Below are 12,949 nucleotides of genomic sequence, written 5' to 3' on the forward strand. Positions count from 1 at the left end.
TAGGATGGTCAGTTTTACAAGGGTATGTTTGGCAGCATGAGTGAAGGATGCTTTGTTGCGAAATAGGAAGCCAATTCTAGATTTAACTTTGGATTGGAGATGTTTGATATGGGTCTGGAAGGAGAGTTTACAGTCTAACCAGACACCTAAGTATTTGTAGTTGTCCACGTATTCTAAGTCAGAGCCGTCCAGAGTAGTGATGTTGGACAGGCGGGTAGGTGCAGGTAGCGATCGGTTGAAGAGCATGCATTTAGTTTTACTTGTATTTAAGAGCAATTGGAGGCCACGGAAGGAGAGTTGTATGGCATTGAAGCTTGCCTGGAGGGTTGTTAACACAGTGTCCAAAGAAGGGCCGGATGTATACAGAATGGTGTCGTCTGCGTAGAGGTGGATCAGGGACTCACCAGCAGCAAGAGCGACCTCATTGATGTATACAGAGAAGAGAGTCGGTCCAAGAATTGAACCCTGTGGCACCCCCATAGAGACTGCCAGAGGTCCGGACAGCAGACCCTCCGATTTGACACACTGAACTCTATCAGAGAAGTAGTTGGTGAACCAGGCGAGGCAATCATTTGAGAAACCAAGGCTCTCGAGTCTGCCGATGAGGATGTGGTGATTGACAGAGTCGAAAGCCTTTGCCAGATCAATGAATACGGCTGCACAGTAATGTTTCTTATCGATGGCGGTTAAGATATCGTTTAGGACCTTGAGCATGGCTGAGGTGCACCCATGACCAGCTCTGAAACCAGATTGCATAGCAGAGAAGGTATGGTGAGATTCGAAATGGTCGGTAATCTGTTTGTTGACTTGGCTTTCGAAGACCTTAGAAAGGCACGGTAGGATAGATATAGGTCTGTAGCAGTTTGGGTCAAGAGTGTCCCCCCCTTTGAAGAGGGAGATGACCGCAGCTGCTTTCCAATCTTTGGGAATCTCAGACGACACGAAAGAGAGGTTGAACAGGCTAGTAATAGGGGTGGCAACAATTTCGGCAGATAATTTTAGAAAGAAAGGGTCCAGATTGTCTAGCCCGGCTGATTTGTAGGGGTCCAGATTTTGCAGCTCTTTCAGAACATCAGCTGAATGGATTTTGGAGAAGGAGAAATAGGGAAGGCTTGGGCGAGTTGCTGTTGGGGGTGCAGTGCTGTTGTCCGGGGTAGGAGTAGCCAGGTGGAAAGCATGGCCAACCGTAGAAAAATGCTTATTGAAATTCTCAATTATGGTGGATTTATCAGTGGTGACAGTGTTTCCTATCTTCAGTGCAGTGGGCAGCTGGGAGGAGGTGTTCTTATTCTCCATGGACTTTACAGTGTCCCAGAACTTTTTTGAGTTAGTGTTGCAGGAAGCAAATTTCTGCTTGAACAAGCTAGCCTTGGCTTTTCTAACTGCCTGTGTATAATGGTTTCTAGCTTCCCTGAACAGCTGCATATCACGGGGGCTGTTCGATGCTAATGCAGAACGCCATAGGATGTTTTTGTGTTGGTTAAGGGCAGTCAGGTCTGGGGAGAACCAAGGGCTATATCTGTTTCTGGTTCTAAATTTCTTGAATGGGGCATGTTTATTTAAGATGGTTAGGAAGGCATTTAAAAAAAATAACCAGGCATCCTCTACTGACGGGATGAGATCAATATCCTTCCAGGATACCCCGGCCAGGTCGATTAGAAAGGCCTTGCTCGCAGAAGTGTTTCAGGGAGCGTTTTACAGTGATGAGTGGAGGTCGTTTGACCGCTGACCCATTACGGATGCAGGCAATGAGGCAGTGATCGCTGAGATCTTTGTTGAAGACAGCAGAGGTGTATTTAGAGGGGAAGTTGGTTAGGATGATATCTATGAGGGTGCCCGTGTTTAAGGCTTTGGGGAGGTACCTGGTAGGTTCATTGATAATTTGTGTGAGATTGAGGGCATCAAGTTTAGATTGTAGGATGGCTGGGGTGTTAAGCATGTTCCAGTTTAGGTCGCCTAGCAGCACGAACTCTGAAGATAGATGGGGGGCAATCAGTTCACATATGGTGTCCAGAGCACAGCTGGGGGCAGAGGGTGGTCTATAGCAGGCGGCAACGGTGAGAGACTTGTTTTTAGAGAGGTGGATTTTTAAAAGTAGAAGTTCAAATTGTTTGGGTACAGACCTGGATAGTAGGACAGAACTCTGCAGGCTATCTTTGCAGTAGATTGCAACACCGCCCCCTTTGGCAGTTCTATCTTGTCTGAAAATGTTGTAGTTTGGAATTAAAATTTCTGAATTTTTGGTGGTCTTCCTAAACCAGGATTCAGACACAGCTAGAACATCCGGGTTGGCAGAGTGTGCTAAAGCAGTGAATAGAACAAACTTAGGGAGGAGGCTTCTAATGTTAACATGCATGAAACCAAGGCTATTACGGTTACAGAAGTCGTCAAAAGAGAGCGCCTGGGGAATAGGAGTGGAGCTAGGCACTGCAGGGCCTGGATTCACCTCTACATCGCCAGAGGAACATAGGAGGAGTAGAATAAGGGTACGGCTAAAAGCTATGAGAATTGGTCGTCTAGAACGTCTGGAACATAGAGTAAAAGGAGGTTTCTGGGGGCGATAAAATAGCATCAAGGTATAATGTACAGACAAATGTATGGTAGGATGTGAATACAGTGGAGGTAAACCTAGGTATTGAGTGATAAAGAGAGAGATATTGTCCCTAGAAACATCATTGAAACCAGGAGATGTCATTGCATGTGTGGGTGGTGGAACTAATAGGTTGGATAAGGTATAGTGAGCAGGACTAGAGGCTCTACAGTGAAATAAGCCAATAAACACTAACCAGAACAGCAATGGACAAGACATATTGACATTAAGGAGAGGCATGCTTAGTCGAGTGATCAAAAGGGGCCAGTGAGTGGAGAGGTGGGTTGGTGATTTAGACAGCTAGCCAGGGCATCGGTAGCAAGCTAGCATAGGATGGAGGTCTGTTGTTAGCCACCTCTTGCGTTCCGTCAGTAGATTAGTGGGGTTCCGTGTGGTAGAGGGGATTAATCCAAATCACACAACAACAACAAAAATAAAAACAATAGATATAGTTATAGAGGCCCAAGAAGAAAACATAATAATAATAAAAATAACTAAATTGTCCGATTGTCTATTCAGATAGCAGCCGGTAAGACAGCTAACGGTTAGCAGGCCGCAGATTGTCGTTCAGGTAACGTCGCGACGGAGGAGCCAGCCGGATAACTCCTTCGGGTAGATAACGTCGGCAGTCCAGTTGTGAAGGCCCGGTGGGGCTCCGCGTAGGCAGTAAAACGGGTCCGGATAGGTGACTGCAGCCCAGGAGTGATTGATGGAACTCAGAAGTGATTGACGGAGCTGGCTAGCTCCGGAATAATTGATGTTTGCTCCGGAATCGACGAAGGCCGATAGTCACACGGATAGCAGCTAGCTAGCTGTGAGATCCGGGTATGAATGTCCAGAGAGCAGTCGAAATCCAGGGACATGGAGAGAAAAATTGGTCCGAGCCGCGCTGCGCCGTACAGAACTGGCGATAGATTTTCGAGCTAAAGGATAGCTGATGACTGCAAACCGTGGTTAGCTGAATACTAACGATTTGCCAGTAAAGGAGCTAACTAGCTTCTGAACTAGCTTCTGGTTAGCTTCTGGATTAGCTTCTGGCTAGTTTCAGGCTAGCTTCTTGGAGTTTCTGGCTAGCTTCTTGGAGGATTACAGATTTGAGGTAAATAATACTTTTTTATAAATATACATTGGTGAGGCGGGTTGCAGGAGAGTGTTTTGAAGATGAGTTGATGGAAAATAAAAATAAAATGTATGTGAAAAAAGTTGTAAATATATATATATACAGGACACGACAAGACGAGGACAAAAGACGTCTGAACTGCTATGCCACCTTGGTTTAGGAGTTGTTGTGTTGTGGTTCAGTAGTTATGTGGTTGTGGTTCAGTAGTTGTTTGGTCAGAAGTTGTGTGGTTATGTAATTGTGCAATTACATGGTGTTTGTGGATACTGATGTGGTCAGTAGTTATGTGGTTCAGTAGTTGTGTGGATGTGGTCAGTAGTTAAATGTGTGATCAGAAGTTATGTAATTGTGGGAGAATGTCAGTTGGAAGTGATGTCACAATGGGAAGCTTAGAATCTTTAGAAGCCACTCCTCTCTCCTTTTAATTTTGGCCTGCAGTGTCAGCGAATATCTTAGCAATGGTTCCAGTTTGGAATCTCAGTATTGACATAGAGCTATTGTCAGAAGACAGCGGGTGAGGGGTTACTTAAATCGCTCTCCCTCGAATGGTAATCACAAATTAGTTTTTTCTTCTCCGCAGTTGACAAGCAGAGAAGTAGAGAACTCTTTTGGTTTAGTGGTCAAAATGATAGTTTGGAAAGTAATGAATCTGCTAACTTCTGACATGATTTAAAAGACAGGCGATGGGTTACGAAAATGGCTCTAGTTACAGATTGGTAGTCTTGATTTGAAATCAGACTTCGTATTTGAAAAGCAGAGTGGGGGAAGATTTCTTACCTTAGTCTCTAAATTATTGCATTAGTGGTCAAAATGGCAGCTATTTGGGAAAAGTTGAAAACACGTGGTAATGCAGTTACAAAAACAGCTGTACCGTAAGTTACATAGTGAAATATTTAGATTCTGCAAACAGATATGAATAGCAGAGAAGTAGACATATCTTTTTGTCTAACTTGTGGCGGTAGTGGTTAAACCGGATGTTTGCCAAAATGTTGCAGAAAATGATGATGCGGTTACTTAAACTGCTGTAACTTTTGATCCAAATCAAATTTTTGGTCAACGGCAGATTTGAGTAGCAGAGAAGTAGACGAAGCTGGTATGGCTAAGTGGTTGCAAAGTGGAATTATTCGCTGGTTTGCACCAAAAGTTTCATGATTTCAGTTTGAAAATAACAGTTTGAAGTAATGTCACAATGGGAAGTCTTACAATTTTGAGAAATCCCATGCTAACGGATGGAATGTATGACAAAGTGAGTAACGATCGTGTTGCTTGTATACAACTTTTTACGAGACTATTCCTGAGTTTTTGCTGGAACGGCGTTTCAAACTTAAACACTGTAGGAGGAGTAGTGTGCGGAAATAAACAGAAGAAGAATAACGAATATCTAAGCTTAGATGGTAACTTATAAAGTTGTGGGGCTTGCTTAAGCTCTTTAACTGACATTACCACAATAAAAAAAAGTTTTATGCAATTAAAAAAATAAATATTTGGCCTGGTTACTTTGACAGACTACTATATCAACCTCATTACTTTGGACAGTGCGTCAATTGTACTGAAGAAAAATAAACCTAACATGTATTTGTGCCAGTATTGGTGCCATGTTTCATGCGCTGAAATAAAAGTTCCCATTTTCCATATGCACAAAAAGCTTATCCCTCACATTTTGTGCACAAATGTGTATACATCCGTGTTAGTGAGTATTTCTCCTTTCCCAAGATAATCCATCCACCTGACAGGTGTAGCATATCAAGAAGCTGATTTAAACAGCATGATAATTACACAGGTGCACCTTGTGATGGGGACAATAAAAAGCCACTCTAAAATGTGTTTTGTCACATAACACAATGCCAAAGATGTCTCAAGTTGAGGCAACTGGCAAGCTGACTGCAGGAATGTCCACCAGAGCTTTTGTCAGAGATTTTAATGTATCTATCATAAGCTGCCTCAAACACATTTTTCGAGAATTTGGAAGTATGTCCAACCGGCCTCATAATCATAGAACACGTGTATGGTGTCGTGTGGGCAAGCGGTTTGCTGATGTCGACGTTCTGAACATAGTGCCCCATGGTGGCGGTGGGGTTATGGTCCCGACGACAAACACATTTGCATTTTATCAATGGCAATTTGAAAGCACAGCGATACCGTGATGAGATACTGAGGACCATTGTCGTGCCATTTATCTGCCACCATAACCTCATGTTTTAGCATGATAATGCACAGCCCCATGTCACAAGGATCTGTACACAATTTTGGGGAGCTGATAATGTCCCAGTTCACCATGGCCTGCATACCCACCAGACATGTCACCAATTGAGTATGTTTGGGATGCTCTGGATAGACGTGACAACGTGTTCCAGTTCCCGACAATATCCATCAACTTTGCACAGCCATTGAAGAGGAGTGAGAACATTCCACAGGCCACAACCTGATAAACTCTATGCGAAGGAGATGTGTTGTGCTGCATGAGGAAAAGGTGGTCACATCAGATACTGACTGGTTTTCTGATCCAAGCTGCTACCTCTTTTTTTTTAAGGTATCTGTGACTAAAATATGTCTATCTGTATTCCCAGTGTTGAAATCCATAGATTAGGGCCTAATTAATTAAGTAAATCGACTGATTTCCTTATTTGAACTGTAACTCCATAAAATCGTTGAAATTGTTGCATGTTGCGTGTATATTTTTGGTCAGTATAGATCACACAACTACAATTAGATTACTACACTTAGACTACTACCCATTTTATCCTACTATAATATACTGTGGTACAGAAGACAAGGAGGTATTGTCTTTTAAATAAATACACTTTATTTTATCACACTGTATGGATTACAACAGGGGGGTCATGAAGTCTTCTCTGGGCTGGAGGGGGATCAGTGGGAAGAGGGACCCACTGGCCAGAAGGGGAAACCCCTTCTCTGCCCCCAGGGGGATAAACAACTTAACAGAGCATTTGAGTTACATTATTTTAAATGCATTTTGTTTTACCATAAACATTAAGGTCAACATGTTATTCTGCTTTCTCATCATACTTTGACTTTTGTTTTTGTACACTTACATGAATAGGACATAATGAAAGCAGTGAAATGTCATTCATGTTTTGGTCAAGATTCATACCAGCACACCTGAAATGGAGGAAACTTTGTGGTCGGGAAATGAACACTGGATCCAGCAGAATATTATTTTCCGTGGTAGCAGCTTGTATCAACTGTGCGTACCCTCTCTCGTGAAACAATGTTTGATTGACCTGGACAGCAGATCCTCGTTGAAGTCACCATAGACAATGATCTGATGATGATTTACGATGGCCAGAGTCCAGGAGGTTCGCAAGATTTGGTAAGAACTGGGCAATACTGTATTGCCCAGTTCTTACCAAATCTTGCGAACCTCCTGGACTTGGTGGTCTGTAGACAGTGACTATCAATGCATCGACTGGGACCGTGACCTTGACTACCAAGAATTCCAAGTCGGTCACATTCTGTATGTACTGAATGTTGTGCCCTTTAAGGGAGTTTTTTACATAAATTGCTCCATGTTTGTTGGACAGATGTGGGTAGTTTGTGGAAGAGACTTTTCTGTTGTTAAAACATGAGGTAGTCTCCTAACTGTAGATTGTCAGGAACCAAAGAGCCAAACAGTTTAGTTTCTGTGAAACACAAAACATCTGCAAGAAACAACTCATAGTGCGAAATTGTCATCAATGTGTGCAGACAATCCCTGCACGTTGTGGTGAATAGCTATGAGTGTTTGGTGTGGAGTTGTGTGTGTGGTGGCAGTGAACTTTTGAAAAGTGGCAATGGGTCGTCAAACATATCTTTTCTCATGCTATCCAATGAGCTACATATTTCCGGATCAGAATATATTTTATTCTTGTCAAATTCAGTAATGAGTAATCCACGGAGCGAGGTAGTTCATTGAGCGCGAAGTATGCCATGCCTGGTTCGAAAATATGCTCCTTTTTTGTATCCATGTGCATCAATGTTTATAATATTAGAGTGCAATAATTGTGGTTGCGATGTGGTAGTCGACCTCTTTATTGGTGGCAAAAATGACCTCTTTGTCAGTTGGGCAATCGGGTGGGTCGGTCACTGCCTGGCTAAGCAAAGCTTTGTTGCCGTCAGATAAGGCTATCCCTTTCTGTTTGACGCGAAGCCTGTTCAACAGTTGTGCGAAGGCAACGTCCTCTTTCTGATCTCAGTCAGGGTTACCATCTGAAAGGTGTCTTGCCAAAAGTCCAGGGGCACAGGGGTTTAGCATGTCCCATCGGTGGCAACTGGTAAAAGTCTCCCACAGCTAACAGACATTCCTCAAAGGTTTCTTGATTTTTATTTTATTTTTATTTCACCTTTATTTAACCAGGTAGGCTAGAACAAGTTCTCAATTGCAACTGCGACCTGGCCAAGATAAAGCATAGCAGTGTGAACAGACAACAACAGAGTTACAAATGGAGTAAACAATAAACAAGTCGATAACATTGTAGAAAAAAACATCTATATACATTGTGTGCAAAAGGCATGAGGAGGTAGGCAATAAATAGGCCATAGGAGTGAATAATGACAATTTAGCAAATTAACACGAGTGATAAATGACCAGATGAACATGTGCAGGTAGAGATACTGGTGTGCAAAAGAGTAGAAAAGTAAATAAAATAAAAACAGTATGGGGATGAGGTAGGTAAATTGGGTGGGCTATTTACCAATGGACTATGTACAGCTGCAGTGATCGGTTAGCTGCTCAGATAGCAGATGTTTAAAGGTTGGTGAGGGAGATAAAAGTCTCCAACTTAAGAGATTTTTGCAATTCGTTCCAGTCGCAGGCAGCAGAGAACTGGAAGGAAAGGCGGCCAAATGAAGTTTGGGCTTTAGGGATGATCAGTGAGATATACCTGCTGGAGCGTGTGCTACGGGTGGGTGTTGCCATTGTGACCAGTGAACTGAGATAAGGTGGAGCTTTACCTAGCATAGACTTGTAGATGACATGGAGACAGTGGGTCTGGCGACGAACATATAGCGAGGGCCAGCCGACTAGAGCATACAGGTCACAGTGGTGGGTGGTATAAGGTGCTTTAGTAACAAAACGGACGGCACTGTGATAAACTGCATCCAGTTTGCTGAGTAGAGTGTTGGAAGCAATTTTGTAGATGACATCCCCGAAGTCGAGGATCGGTAGGATTGTCAGTTTTACTAGGGTAAGTTTTGCGGAGTGAGCGAAGGAGGCTTTGTTGCGAAATAGAAAGCCGACTCTAGATTTGATTTTGGATTGGATTGGAGTCTGGAAGGAGAGTTTGCAGTCTAGCCAGACACCTAGGTACTTATAGATGTCCACATATTCTAGGTCGGAACCATCCAGGGTGGTGATGCTAGTCGGGCATGCGGGTGCAGGCAGCGAACGGTTGAAAAGCATGCATGCAGTTTTACTAGCGTTTAAGAGCAGTTGGAGGCCACGGAAGGAGTGTTGTATGGCATTGAAGCTCGTTTGGAGGTTAGATAGCACAGTGTCCAAGGAAGGTCCAGAAGTATACAGAATGGTGTTGTCTGCGTTGAGGTGGATCAGGGAATCGCCCGCAGCAAGAGCAACATCATTGATATATACAGAGAAAAGAGTCGGCCCGAGAATTGAACCCTGTGGTACCCCCATAGAGGCTGCCAGAGGACCGGACAACATGCCCTCTGATTTGACACACTGAACTGATCTCTGTCTGCAAAGTAGTTGGTGAACCAGGCAAGGCAGTCATTAGGAAAACCGAGGCTACTGAGTCTGCCGATAAGATTATGGTGATTGACACAGAGTCGAAAGCCTTGGCCAGGTCGATAAAGACGGCTGCACAGTACTGTCTTTTATCGATGGAGGTTATGATATCGTTTAGTACCTTGAGCGTGGCTGAGACCCGTGACCGGCTAGGAAACCGGATTGCACAGCGGAGAAGGTACGGTGGGATTCGAGATGGTCAGTGATCTGTTTGTTGACTTGGTTTTCAAAGACCTGCAAGGCAGGGCAGGATGGATATAGGTCTGTAACAGTTTGGGTCCAGGGTGTCTCCCCCTTTGAAGAGGGGGATGACCGCACCGCGGCAGCTTTCCAATCCTTTCCAGGCTGGTAATAGGGGTTGCGACAATGGCGGCGGACAGTTTCAGAAATAGAGGGTCCAGATTGTCAAGCCCAGCTGATTTGTATGGGTCCAGGTTTTTGCAGCTCTTTCTGCTATCTGGATTTGGGTAAAGGAGAAGCTGGGGAGGCGTGGGCGAGTAGCTGCGGGGGGCGGAGCTGTTGGCCGAGGTTGGAGTAGCCAGGAGGAAGGCATGGCCAGCCGTTGAGAAATGCTTGTTGAAGTTTTCGATTATCACGGATTTATCGGTGGTGACCTTGTTACCTAGCCTCAGTGCAGTGGGCAGCTGGGAGGAGGTGCTCTTGTTCTCCATGGACTTTAGTGTCCCAGAACTTTTTGGAGTTAGAGCTACAGGATGCAAATTTCTGCTTGAAAAAGCTGGCCTTTGCTTTGACCATTGACTGGGTGTATTGGTTCCTGACTTCCCTGAACATTTGCATTCGATTATTCGACTCTTCAATGCTATTGCAGTCCGCCACAGGATGTTTTTGTGCTGGTCGAGGGCAGTCAGGTCTGGAGTGAACCAAGGGCTATATCTGTTCTTAGTTCTGCATTTTTTGAACGGAGCATGCTTGTCTAAGATTGTGATGAAGTTATTTTTAAAGATTGACCAGGCATCCTCAACTGACGGGATGAGGTCAATATCCTTCCAGGATACCCGGGCCAGGTCGATTAGAAAGGCCTGCTCGCAGAAGTGTTTTAGGGAGCGTTTGACAGTGATGAGGGGTGGTCGTTTGACCGCGGACCCGTAGCGGATACAGACAATGAGGCAGTGATCGCTGAGATCCTGATTGAAGACAGCAGAGGTGTATTTGGAGGGCAAGTTGGTCAGGATAATGTCAATTAGGGTGCCCATGTTTACGGATTTAGGGTTGTACCTGGTGGGTTCCTTGATGATTTGTGTGAGATTGAGGGCATCTAGCTTAGATTGTAGGACTGCCGGGGTGTTAAGCATATCCCAGTTTAGGTCACCTAACAGAACAAACTCTGAAGCTAGATGAGGGAGATCAATTCACAGATGGTGTCCAGGGCACAGCTGGGAGCTGAGGGGGTCGGTAGCAAGCAGTAACAGTGAGAGACTTATTTCTGGAGAGATTCATTTTAAAAATTTGAAGTTAGAACTGTTTGGGCATAGACCTGGAAAGTATGACAGAACTTTGCAAGCTATCTCTGCAGTAGATTGCAACTCCTCCCCCTTTGGCAGTTCTATCTTGACGGAAAGTGTTATAGTTGGGTATGGAAATCTCAGAATTTTTGGTGGCCTTCCTAAGCCAGGATTCAGACACGGCAAGGACATCAGGCTGGCAGAGTGTGCAAAAGCAGTGAGTAAAACAAACTTTGGGAGGATGCTTCTGATGTTGACATGCATGAAACCAAGGCTTTTTCGATCACAGAGGTCAACAAATGAGGGTGCCTGGGGACATGCAGGGCCTGGGTTTACCTCCACATCACCCGAGGAACAGAGGAGGAGTAGGATGAGGGTGCGGCTAAAGGCTATCAAAACTGGTCGCCTAGAGCATTGGGGACAAGGAATAAAAGGAGCAGATTCATGGGCGTGGTAGAATATATTCAGGGCATAATGTGCAGACAGGGGTATGGTATCAGAGATGTGAGGAGTGGAACTAGGGGCTCCATTGTAAACTAAAACAATGATAACTAACCTGAACAACAGTATAGAAGGCATATTGATATTTGAGAGAGACATACAGCAAGGCATAAAGTAATCGCAGGTCTTGATTGGGAGAGCTTGCTAAAACAACAGGTGAGACAACAACAGCTAGTCAGCTAACACAACAACAGCAGGTAAAATGGCGATGATACCTTTTATTTGCTGCTGTCTCCAGTTTACATAGGCAAATATTGGTTTCGAGACCATTGACATCTTAATGACGATAATCTGAACATTCAATAGTTTAGCCCTCACTTCATCCAAGCAGTTTCCAAGTGACTGGTAAGGAGGCGTAAAGCTTCTCGGGAGTTTAAGGGCCGCATGCAAGGTTTTGCCTGAAAATGTTAAAGGCTGCAGGGCTGGTGAATACTGTTGAAATCACACTGGGCATGTCACTCTCTTCATGGACACGGGGCAATTTGCACAGTATCTTTGAAGCCTCTGGGTAGATGCAATTGATGAGATGCAATTGATGAGATGCAATTTTCTTTTCCCCAGTACCTACTTATCTGGATTTTGGCTGCAAATAAGCCTTTTGCACCAATCATGGACGGTGTAGAATATCAACGCTTGTATTCGATTGAGATTTTGGTACTTTTTCCGCAAGACTTCAGGACTTATTTGCGGACCCTCCATACCTGCCATAGTTGTGGCTGTCTTTGTGGCTCTTTCCTTGGAATCTTTGCTGTATTCAGAAATGTCATCGTGTTCGTTTTGCTCATCTGGATATACTGCCTGACGTTCTATAGCACTTTCTAACTAGACCATCTCTGATGTGGGTGCCAGTGTTGCCCATGCATCCTCGGAGGGTCTGTTTGGTTTGAATGCCTCAATGGCCTTATCTACTGCGTGTTGTGCTTCTCAAACACTCTTAACTTATGGGCAGGTGGGACGGTAGCGTCCCACCTGGCCAACATCCGGTGAAATTACAGAGCGCGAAATTCAAACTACAGTATTATAAATATTTAACTTTCATAAAATCACAAGTGTAATACATCAAAATAAAGCTTTACTTCTTGTTAATCCAGCCGCGGTGTCAGATTTCAAAATGGCTTTACGGTGAAAGCAAACCATGCGATTATCTGAGGACGGCGCCCCGCATACAAACACATGAAAAACATATTTCAACCAGGCAGGTGCGACACGAAGGTCAGAAATAGCGATATAACAAATGCCTTACCTTTGATATTCTTCTTTTGGCACTCCAAAAGGTCCCAGTTACATCACAAATGGTCGTTTTGTTCGATAATGTCCTTCTAAAAACTCAGTCAATAATCCATCCAGTTTCCCTCAATCAAAATGCATACAAAATGAATCCCAAACGTTACTAAATAAACTTTTCCAAACAAGTCAAACAACGTTTATAATCAAACCTTACATACCCTAATACGTAAATAAACAATACAATTTAAGACTGAGAATCATCAAATCACATACACATGGTTAGCAAATGTTAATGCGAGTGTAGC

The sequence above is a fragment of the Oncorhynchus kisutch genome, linkage group LG17 (genome assembly GCF_002021735.2).
Source record: "Oncorhynchus kisutch isolate 150728-3 linkage group LG17, Okis_V2, whole genome shotgun sequence".
In the NCBI taxonomy this organism is placed as follows: domain Eukaryota; kingdom Metazoa; phylum Chordata; class Actinopteri; order Salmoniformes; family Salmonidae; genus Oncorhynchus; species Oncorhynchus kisutch.